This window comes from Balaenoptera ricei, chromosome 9 (assembly GCF_028023285.1).
Source record: "Balaenoptera ricei isolate mBalRic1 chromosome 9, mBalRic1.hap2, whole genome shotgun sequence".
NCBI classification, from domain to species: domain Eukaryota; kingdom Metazoa; phylum Chordata; class Mammalia; order Artiodactyla; family Balaenopteridae; genus Balaenoptera; species Balaenoptera ricei.
The window spans coordinates 14,022,963-14,035,288 of NC_082647.1; positions in this window are offsets into that span (position 1 = coordinate 14,022,963).

Sequence of the window (12,326 nt, forward strand, 5' to 3'; positions counted from 1 at the left end):
AGTCTGATTTTTCCTTGTAGAATTTAGAACTTAAATTTACATACTTCTTGGGCACTTTCAGTCAAAATAAATAGCCACGTGATTCATTTGGGAAATTCTACAAGGTACGCCCTGCCCTCCCCTGCTCCTCCCTGGAATGGCTTCTCAGCAAGGCCGCCTCAGCTGGGCTTGGACGGAGGTGGCTCTCTGTCCTAGTCTCCTACCGGTGATTTCCAGGAACTGAGAAGGGATGCAGGAAGAATAGAAAGCATTAAATAGCTTCTGTCTTGGGCTTTAAAAAAAAGAAAATACTCAGTTCCTACAGCACTCGTCTCCTGGCAGCCAGACAGGGAAGGAGAGAAACTGTGAAGGGTGCCAGGGTGCCAACAAGAGCATCCGTGTCCTTGGCGGCGCTCAGAATAGCAGTCAGGCTCTCAGTGATTCATCACACGCAGGCCTGCCCACTCGTGGGCCATGCGGCTGAGCGCAGGGTGAGTCAGGCCTCCCGCGGCTTCCTCCCCGACTGCAGTTCCGTGTCCTCCCCAGTCTCGCTGGGCTGGGAGCGGAGGGGAGGCCCGTGATGCAGGAGGCCGTGCCAGTGAGGAGAAGATGCCTGTTCTGGACTGTTCCTTCCTGAAGGGTTTCCCGCTCCTGTCTGCACTAAGCCCTAGGGAAATCGGGAGAAGAGGAATCCTGATATTTGGAAGAGAGGGTAGTTTAGGGACGTATCTAAAATCGGGGCCTCTCTGCCCCACTGAGCTGAGCAGTGCGCCTGCATTGACCCTACAACAGTCCTCATGGTGATGTCCTGCCCCTCTCCAATTGGATGGGCGTTCTGTCCTCTTGCTTTGTCCCACTCTCTTCTCTTCATTATTTTCTCTGTCCCCTTGCTCAGTAAGAATTGTATGTATTTATGAAATCACAGCTGTTGGGATTTTTCCTTCTCAGGATAGTTTTTCAACCAGGTGCATCCACACCTCTTGGCTGGTCCTCCCATATCCCAGTCCTAACGGAGAGAATAGCCCAGCGTTCTCAACACCAATCCCCCAGCGTGGACCCAGGCCCGGAGTTCACCACCTTCGTTCCCCTTTGACCCGCAGCAGAATCACTAGTTGAAAAATCATCCTAATGCCATGTAATGCTTAGAAACGCATCCTTCTTCATCTGGGCGACCCGAGACAGGCCCCGGGTCTCAGGATCTCCTTCAGCCGAGCTGTCATTCTCACCTCAATGCAAGGCTCTTGCTGTGTGTCCCACTTCACTTTTGTAGCAAGTCACTTTCCTCTTTGCCACTTTCCCAGCACTGATTTTCTTGGATCCACTCAATTTAAAACTGAAGCGTCCCTGTTCCTTCTTCACAGCGGGAGCTCCTCGCTTCCAGCTCTGCATGTGTCTATCACCAGACTCGTTCCACGACACCTTATAGCAATCCAGACACAGCTAGTTTCGGTGGCTTGTCTAGAATGACATAGCATTGTCTGGGCGAGAAAGATAAGTTACTCTTTTAGAGGTTTTTTTTTTTTTTAATAAATTTATTTATTTTATTATTTTATTTTATTTATTTATTGTTTCTGGCTGCATTGGGTCTTTGTTGCTGCGCACGGGCCTTCTCTGGTTGCGGCGAGTGGGGGCTACTCTTTGTTGTGGTGCGAGGGCTTCTCATTGCGGTGGCTTCTCTTGTTGCGGAGCACGGGTTCTGGGTGTGCGGGCTTCAGTAGTTATGGCACGCAGGCTCTAGAGCGCAGGCTCAGTAGTTGTGACGCACAGGCTTAGTTGTTCCGCGGCATGTGGGATCGTCCCGGACCAGGGCTCGAACCCATGTCCCCTGCATTGGCAGGCGGATTCTTAACCACTGCGCCACCAGGGAAGTCCTATGTTTGGTTTCTATCACACTGCTCTCTTTTCAGGAAGCTTCTTTCACTTAAGAGATGAGATGAAGCCACCCCCAGGAAGACCTGTGCTCTGAGTTGTTTTATTAAAGCGGGGATGGGTTTCCTTGAATTATCCACATGCTCTTCCCTAGAGCGCTGCCTGTATCATCTGGAATTTATTCTAAGTCCTGGGAGCAGCCTGCCCTCTGCAGTCCCTCAGGGCTCAGCTCCTCCGGCTCTGTCCCCATCTTCCCAGACCCATTCCTGCTGGCGCCCATCTGCCTTTTTCCTGATTGTGCCATTTCCCAACAAGTGGCTCCTTTTCTTGTCAGCTCCTTGGCTTGTAGGGCAGGAGAAGGGAATGGTATACTCCTTGCTCCCTAGAGATGCTTCCCTTCATTCCACAAGTAATTAGTGAGCACCTGCTATGTGCTGGATTCCCTGATTATACCACCTGTTGTCACCATGTCCATCTATCAACTTCAAGAAATTCTCCCTCTTCCCTAATGAGTTCGGTGCTGGACTGATAGTGTCCCACCCTCTTTACTGCCATCACTGCCAAGGAATTGAATATCCATGTTACTGACCACCCAAACATCCCACCCTTCTCGTTTTCTAGACTTCCTAACTATAGTGCCTCCTTTTTCAGGACGCTGCAGTCACCCATGAGGACATTACGCTTATTGCACTTCGTAATCATGTGGGACTGTTCCTCCTCCAACCTTTTCAGCTCAAAAATCTCTCTGACCACATTTCACAGGATTGATAGACTATGATCCTGGCTCTCCTCTCCTTTCCCTTGCCTTTGATAGACATCACTAATTTATGGCCAAGGCACTGAGTCCAACTGAGCCTGGACACAGCCTTGAAAGTCTTCCTCAACATGAACCACTAATGTCACTACATATTAACATATTTGGTCTAAGAGGTTACAACAATTTTCAAAACATTTTAGGACCACAACCTCTTTCTGTCTTTCCCACCTCCACTCACCATGACCTTCAGGCCCTGGATCTCTCATTCTCCCAGTCTAGGCTGCCTTGTCTTGTTTCGTTGCAAAGCTCAGAAAACCCCATAGTTGACCATTTCAAAAATGTGCTTTCTATGATCCAAGAATGCCTCACTCCTTGGATTTTTATTACACAAATCTTAAGCATACTTAGAACCACCCTCTCAATGCCATAGCTTTTCCCTCTCTCCCCCTTAGAGTGCCAGGCATTGATGGCTGGGCCACCAGGTGAGTTTGCTGCATGTGTGTGCTCTCCAGCCTCATCTGGGCCCCGGTGACACTCGGCAGTCATTTAATTCCTCCTCTCGTGGCTCCCTGTGTCACCTTCTGCAGTAGACGTGCCCTTGTTGAACCATCAGAGTCACTCCTGGCCCGTCTCCTGAAGCAGATGACTTCATTTCTTATCTTATTGATAAGTGTGGAGCCATCTTCCTTATTCTCCACTAAAAAATTGTCTCTTCGAATGGATAAAGAAGATGTGGTACATATATACAATGGAATATTACTCAGCCATAAAAAGGAACAAAATTGGGTCATTTGCAGAGACGTGGATGGATCTAGAGACCATCATACAGAGTGAAGTAAGTCAGAAAGAGAAAAACAAATATCGTATATTAACGCATATATGTGGAACCTAGAAAAATGGTACAGATGAACCGGTTTGCAGGGCAGAAATAGAGACACAGATGTACAGAACAAATGTATGGACACCAAGGGGGGAAGGCGGGGGTGGTGGTAGTGGTGATGGGATGAATTGGGAGATTGGGATGGACATATATACACTAATATGTATAAAATAGATAACTAATAACCTGCTGTATAAAAAATAAATGAAATGAAATTCAAAAAAAATACGTTTATTCATCCAAAATGCAAAAAGTTAAATGTATATATGTAAAAAAAAATTGTCTCTTTACTTTCTCCCACCCTTTCCCCCTTCACTTCTGTCTACATCACCCTGACCCTGTGCCAGGTTTCTCCACCCTGCTCCCTCTTACCTTCTTCTGCCCCATCACTTCACTCTTCTTTCTTTCTCTGATCTCCAGTCTCCCACAGGCCACCAATTCTTTCTATTCCTTCAGTCTCTCCTAACCTAAAAACACAGACAAAAACCACGAATCAAAATGATGCTGCAAAATCTTTCCCCTCAACATACAACCCTCTCTCTTCATCTTCATTGTTAAATGAATTGAAAATCATCTATACCGTAAATAATGCGCCACCACCTTCTGCCCCATTCTGACCCTCCCTCTCCACTTGCAGCCATCGGCTTCTATGCATTACCCTCCAAGGAGCCCCCTTCCCGTCCCCCCTCGCTCCTTCATTCCCATCCTATGGCCACTAGTCAGGTCCAGACCTTCCTTATCTCTCACCTGGCTGTATAGGGGCCTCTGTCTCCTCTTTTCAATATATTTTGTACACCAATGCCTAGCTAATCAATCTCAGGGACAACTTTGAGAACTTCATTCTTCTGCTCAAAATTTTTTTTTTTTTTTTTTTTTTTTTAGAAATTTCATGTAATGTCTGAAACATTTATATTAACATATTTCCATACATATTTCCATACAAATACAAATATAAGATTTTTAGAAATTTCATGTAATGTCTGAAACATTTATATTAACATGTTTCCATACAAATAACCCAATGAAAGTTTAGTATTAGTTGTCTTGTTTGTTTTTTTATACTGCAGGTTCTTATTAGGCATCAGTTTTATACACATCAGTGTATACATGTCAATCCCAATCGCCCAATTCAGCACACCACCATCCCCACCCCACCGCAGTTTTCCCCCCTTGGTGTCCATATGTCCATTCTCTACATCTGTGTCTCAACTTCTGCCCTGCAAACTGGCTCATCTGTACCATTTTTCTAGGTTCCGCATACATGCATTAATATACGATATTTGTTTTTCTCTTTCTGACTTACTTCACTCTGTATGACAGTCTCTAGATCCATCCACGTCTCAACAAATGACTGAATTTCGTTCCTTTTTATGGCTGAGTAATATTCCATTGTATATATGTACCACATCTTCTTTATCCATTCGTCTGTTGATGGGCATTTAGGTTGCTTCCATGACCTGGCTATTGTAAATAGTGCTGCAATGAACATTCGGGTGCATGTGTCTTTTTGAATTACGGTTTTCTCTGGGTATATGCCCAGTAGTGGGATTGCTGGGTCATATGGTAATTCTATTTTTAGTTTTTTAAGGAACCTCCATATTGTTCTCCATAGTGGCTGTATCAATTTACATTCCCACCAACAGTGCAAGAGGGTTCCCTTTTCACCACACCCTCTCCAGCATTTGTTGTTTGTAGATTTTCTGATGATGCCCATTCTAACAGGAGTGAGGTGATACCTCATTGTAGTTTTGATTTGCATTTCTCTAATAATTAGTGATGTTGAGCATCTTTTCATGTGCTTCGTGGCCATCTGTATGTCTTCTTTGGAGAAATGTCTATTTAGGTCTTCTGCCCATTTTTGGATTGGGGTGTTTGTTTCTTTGATATTGAGCTGAATGAGCTGTTTATATATTTTGGAGATTAATCCTTTGTCCGTTGATTCATTTGCAAATATTTTCTCCCATTCTGAGGGTTGTCTTTTCGTCTTGTTTATGGTTTCCTTTGCTGTGCAAAAGCTTTGAAGTTTCATTAGGTCCCATTTGTTTATTTTTGTTTTTATTTCCATTACTCTAGGAGGTGGATCAAAAAAGATCTTGCTGTGATTTATGTCAAAGAGTGTTCTTCCTATTTTTTCCTCTAAGAGTTTTATAGTGTCCAGTCTTATATTTAGGTCTCTAATCCATTTTGAGTTTATTTTTGTGTATGGTGTTAGGGAGTATTCTAATTTCATTCTTTTACATGTAGCTGTCCAGTTTTCCCAGCACCACTTATTGAAGAGACTGTCTTTTCTCCATTGTATATCTTTGCCTCCTTTGTCATAGATTAGTTGACCATAGGTGCGTGGGTTAATCTCTGGGCTTTCTATCTTGTTCCATTGATCTATGTTTCTGTTTTTGTGCCAGTACCATATTGTCTTGATTACTGTAGCTTTGTAGTATAGTCTGAAGTCAGGGAGTCTGATTCCTCCAGCTCCATTTTTTTGCCTCAAGACTGCTTTGCCTATTCGGGGTCTTTTGTGTCTCCATACAAATTTTAAGATGATTTGTTCTAGCTCCGTAAAAAATGCCATTGGTAATTTGATAGGGATTGCATTGAATCTGTAGATTGCTTTGGGTAGTATACTCATTTTCACAATGTTGATTCTTCCAATCCAAGAACATGGTATATCTCTCCATCTGTTGGTATCATCTTTAATTTCTTTCATCAGTGTCTTATAGTTTTCTGCATACAGGTCTTTTGTCTCCCTAGGTAGGTTTATTCCTAGGTATTTTATTCTTTTTGTTGCAATGGTAAATGGGAGTGTTTCCATAATTTCTCTTTCAGATTTTTCATCATTAGTGTATAGGAATGCAAGAGATTTCTGTGCATTAATTTTGTATCCTGCAACTTTACCATATTCATTAATTAGCTCTAGCAGTTTTCTGGTGGCAGTTTTAGGATTCTCTATGTATAGTATCATGTCATCCGCAAACAGTGACAGTTTTACTTCTTCTTTTCCAATTTGTATTCCTTTTATTTCTTTTTCTTCTCTGATTGCCGTGGCTAGGACTTCCAAAACTATGTTGAATAATAGTGGTGAGAGTGGACATCCTTGTCTCGTTCCTGATCTTAGAGGAAATGCTTTCAGTTTTTCACCATTGAGAATGATGTTTGCTGTGGGTTTGTCATATATGGCCTTTATTATGTTGAGGTAGGTTCCCTCTATGCCCACTTTCTGGAGAGTTTTTATCAGAAATGGGTGTTGAATTTTGTCAAAAGCTTTTTCTGCATCTATTGAGATGATCATATGGTTTTTATTCTTCAATTTGTTAATATGGTGTATCACATTGATTGATTTGCGTATATTGAAGAATCCTTGCATCCCTGGGATAAATCCCACTTGATCGTGGTGTATGATCCTTTTAATGTGTTGTTGGATTCTGTTTGCTAGTATTTTGTTGAGGATTTTTGCATCTATATTCATCAGTGATATTGGTCTGTAATTTTCTTTTTTTGTAGTGTCTTTGTCTGGTTTTGGTATCAGGGTGATGGTGGCCTCATAGAATGAGTTTGGGAGTGTTCCTTCCTCTGCAATTTTTTGGAAGAGTTTGAGAAGGATGGGTGTTAGCTCTTCTCTAAATGTTTGATAGAATTCACCTGTGAAGCCATCTGGTCCTGGACTTTTGTTTGTTGGAAGATTTTTAATCACAGTTTCAATTTCATTACTTGTGATTGGTCTGTTCATATTTTCTATTTCTTCCTGGTTCAGTCTTGGAAGGTTATACCTTTCTAAGAATTTGTCCATTTCTTCCAGGTTGTCCATTTTATTGGCATAGAGTTGCTTGTAGTAGTCTCTTAGGATGCTTTGTATTTCTGCAGTGTCTGTTGTAACTTCTCCTTTTTCATTTCTGATTTTATTGATTTGAGTCCTCTCCCTCTTTTTCTTGATGAGTCTGGCTAATGGCTTATCAATTTTGTTTATCTTCTCAAAGAACCAACTTTTAGTTTTATTGATCTTTGCTATTGTTTTCTTTGTTTCTATTTCATTTATTTCTGCTCTGATCTTTATGATTTCTTTCCTTCTGCTAACTTTGGGTTTTGTTTGTTCTTCTTTCTCTAGTTTCTTTAAGTGTAAGGTTAGATTGTTTACTTGAGCTTTTTCTTGTTTCTTTAGGTAGGCTTGTATAGCTATAAACTTCCCTCTTAGAACTGCTTTTGCTGCATCCCATAGGTTTTGGGTCGTCGTGTTTTCATTGTCATTTGTCTCTAGGTATTTTTTGATTTCCTCTTTGATTTCTTCAGTGATCTCTTGGTTATTTAGTAACATATTGTTTAGCCTCCATGTGTTTGTCCTTTTTACGTTTTTTTCCCTGTAATTCATTTCTAATCTCATAGCGTTGTGGTCAGAAAAGATGCTTGATATGATTTCAATTTTCTTAAATTTACTGAGGCTTGATTTGTGACCCAAGATGTGATCTATCTTGGAGAATGTTCCGTGCGCACTTGAGAAGAACGTGTAATCTGCTGTTTTTGGATGGAATGTCCGATATATATCAATTAAATCTATCTGGTCTATTGTGTCATTTAAAGCTTCTGTTTCCTTATTTATTTTCATTTTGGATGATCTGTCCATTGGTGTAAGTGAGGTGTTAAAGTCCCCCACTATTATTGTGTTACTGTCGATTTCCTCTTTTATAGCTGTTAGCAGTTGCCTTATGTATTGAGGTGCTCCTACGTTGGGTGCATATATATTTATAATTGTTATATCTTCTTCTTGGATTGATCCCTGGATCATTATGTAGTGTCCTTCCTTGTCTCTTGTAACATTCTTTAATTTAAAGTCTATTTTATCTGATATGAGTATAGCTACTCCAGCTTTCTTTTGATTTCCATTTGCATGGAATATCTTTTTCCATCCCATCACTTTCAGTCTGTATGTGTCCCTAGGTCTAAAGTGGGTCTCTTGTAGACAGCATATATATGGGTCTTGTTTTTGTATCCATTCAGCCAGTCTATGTCTTTTGGTTGGGGCATTTAATCCATTCACGTTTAAGGTAATTATCGATATGTATGTTCCTATGACCATTTTCTTAATTGTTTTGGGTTTGTTTTTGTAGGTCCTTTTCTTCTCTTGTGTTTCCCACTTAGAGAAGTTCCTTTAGCATTTGTTGTAGAGCTGGTTTGGTGGTGCTGAATTCTCTTAGCTTTTGCTTGTCTGTAAAGCTTTTGATTTCTCCATCAAATCTAAATGAGATCCTTGCCGGGTAGAGTAATCTTGGTTGTAGGTTCTTCCCTTTCATCACTTTAAGTATATCATGCCACTCCCTTCTGGCTTGCAGAGTTTCTGCTGAGAAATCAGCTGTTAACCTTATGGGAGTTCCCTTGTATGTTATTTGTCGTTTTTCCCTTGCTGCTTTCAATAATTTTTCTTTGTCTTTAATTTTTGCCACTTTGATTACTATGTGTCTCGGCGTGTTTCTCCTTGGGTTTATCCTGTATGGGACTCTCTGCGCTTCCTGGACTTGGGTGGCTATTTCCTTTCCCATGTTAGGGAAGTTTTCGACTGTAATCTCTTCAAATATTTTCTCTGGTCCTTTCTCTCTCTCTTCTCCTTCTGGGACCCCTATAATGCGAATGTTGTTGCGTTTAATGTTGTCCCAGAGGTCTCTTAGGCTGTCTTCATTTCTTTTCATTCTTTTTTCTTTAGTCTGTTCCGCAGCAGTGAATTCCATCATTCTGTCTTCCAGGTCACTTATCCGTTCTTCTGCCTCAGTTATTCTGCTATTGATTCTTTCTAGTGTAGTTTTCATTTCAGTTATTGTATTGGTCATCTCTGTTTGTTTGTTCTTTAATTCTTCTAGGTCTTTGTTAATCATTTCTTGCATCTTCTCAATCTTTGCCTCCATTCTTATTCCAAGGTCCTGGATCATCTTCACTATCATTATTCTGAATTCTTTTTCTGGAAGGTTGCCTATCTCCACTTCATTTAGTTGTTTTTCTGGGGTTTTTTCTTGTTCCTTCATCTGGTACGTAGCCCTCTGCCTTTTCATCTTCTCTATCTTTCTGTAACTGTGGTTTTTGGTCCACAGGCTGCAGGATTATAGTTTTTCTTGCTTCTGTTGTCTGCCCTCTGGTGGTTGAGGCTATCTAAGAGGCTTGATGGGAGGCTCTGGTGGTGGGTAGAGCTGACTGTTGCTGTGGCGGTCAGAGCTCAGTAAAACCTTAATCCACTTGACTGTTGATGGGTGGGGCTGGGTTCCCTCCCTGTTGGCTGTTTTGCCTGAGGCAACCCAACACTGGAGCCTACCCGTGCTCTTTGGTGGGGTTAATGGCAGACTCTGGGAGGGCTCACGCCAAGGCGAACTTCCCAGAAGCTCTGCTGCCAGTGTCCTTATCCCCACGGTGAAACAGAGCCACCACTCGCCTCTGCAGGAGACCCCCCAACACCAGCAGGTAGGTCTGGTTCAGTCTCCCCCAGGCTCACTGCTCCTTCCCCTGGGTCCTGATGCACACATTACTTTGTGTGTGCCCTCCAAGAGTGGGATCTCTGTTTCCCCCAGTCCCGTCAAAGTCCTGCAATCCAATTCCCACTAGGCTTCAAAGTCTGATTCTCTAGGAATTCCTCCTCCCGTTGCCTGACCCCCAGGTTGGGAAGCCTGACGTGGGGCTCAGAACCTTTACTCCAGTGGGTGGACTTCTGTGGTATAAGTGTTCGCCAGTCTGTGAGTCACCCACCCAGCAGTTACGGGGTTTGATTTTACTCTGCTTGCGCCCCTCCTACCGTCTCACTGTGGCTTCTCCTCTGTCCTTGGACGTGGGGTATCCTCCTTGGTGAAGTCCAGGGTCTTCCTGTCAATGATGGTCCAGCAGTCAGTTGTGATTCTGGTGCTCTCGCAAGAGGGAGTGACAGCACGTCCTTCTACTCCGCCATCTTGGTTAATCTCTCCTCTGCTCAAAATTAAATGGAAAATTTTTGGTTTAGCAATCATGGCATCCTGTTCCCGGTCCCCTCCTACCTTTCCAGCTACCTCTCTACTTGGACTGGACTCCATACTAAAATACACCCTCTGTTGTTCTTCCTCTAAACCTTGACTCAAGCCACTTCTTCTGGAGCAGCCTCGCCTTCTTACCTGTCTTTCAAAGCTCAGCTCAAGTTCCATTACCTTCATGAATCCTTTAGAGATTCCCATGACCAGGTGTTATCTTCCCTCTGAATTTCTTTCTTTTTTTTTTTTTTAAATCTACCAAGCTCATTTTATTTTTTTTAAAATAAATTTATTTATTTATTTATTTATTTATTTATTTGGCTGCGTTGGGTTTTTGTTGCTGCATGTGGGCTTTCTCTAGTTGCGGCGAGTGGGGGCTACTCTTTGTTGCGGTGCGCAGGCTTCTCATTGCGGTGGCTTCTCTTGTTGTGGAGCATGGGCTCTAGGCGCATGGGCTTCAGTAGTTGTGGCTCACGGGCTCTAGAGCGCAGGCTCAGTAGTTGTGGCGCACAGGCTTAGTTGCTCCGTGGCATGTGGGATCTTCCTGGACCAGGTCTCGAACCCGTGTTCCCTGCATTGGCAGGCGGATTCTTAACCACTGCGCCACCAGGGAAGTCCCCATCTTAACCATTTTTAAGTGTACAATTCAGTGGCATAAATTACATTCACAATGTTGTGCAACCATCACCACTGTCTTTTTCTAAAATGTTTTCATCACCCCAAACAGAAACTCTATAACCATTAAGCAATAACTCCCCAGCCCCTGGTAACCTCTTATCTACTTTCTGTCTATGAATTTGCCTTTTCTAGATATTTCATATAAGTGGAATCATATAATATTTGTGCTTTTGTGTCTGGTTTATTTCACTTAGTGTAACATTTTTAAGGTTCATCCGTGTTATATTAAGTACCAATACTTCACTCCTTTTTATAGCTGATTAACATCCCACGGTGTGGCTGTACCACATTTTATTTATCTGTTTGTCTGTTGATGGACACTTGGGTTGTTTCCACCTTTTAGCTATTGTGAATAATGCTGCAGTGAACACTGGCATAAAAATATCTGTCTGAGTCCCTGTTTTCAGTTTTTCTGGGTATATACCTAGGGATAGAATAGCTAAGTCATATGGTAATTCTATGTTTAGCTTTTTGAGGAACGCAGTGTAGAGTTTTTAAAATTCAAATTACTTAATGACTTTAAAAAGTGAGGGACTACACATGAAATCAGATTTTTTTCTAATTTCTCTTGAAAAAAATGAGAATGTCTGCCTCTCCTGGGTCCATGTCTCTGTAGCAATGTGATCTGCTGGGGATGAGTGGGGAGCAGTCACTATAGATGAGGTGTCTGGTCTTGGCTCAACAAGGTCCTTACCCAGCTGGTATCAGATGTTGGCACCCCCTGTCTGGGCCTAGTTCTAAGACTTTGCTCTAGTCCCCTCCCTTCACTATGTCTTCCCAACCCGCCCATACAGACACTGTTTCCCTCCTGTGTTCGTACTCACTCCATGTTATTATTTGTGTACATGCTGTTCCTCTCCCCATCTACGCTGTAATTATCTGAGGGCAGAGTACCTGTTTTTTTATCTCTGATTTACCAGAACTGACTGGCACATTGTTTATACCCAAAGTCTTAATTATATTGAATTTTTGTTTTAAAATATTTTAAATTAATTTTTATTGGTGTATAGCTGACAATGTTGTATTAGTTTCTGCTGTACAGCAAAGTGAATCAGTTATACATATACATATATTGAATTTTTTAAATTGAACAGCTGAGGTTTAGGGCAGAACTAATTTGTACAGTTATGACTGAGTCAAGCAAGTGCTAGACTGCATCATGGCATGTTATAAGAAAAGGGAAAAAGTCTAAAATTGG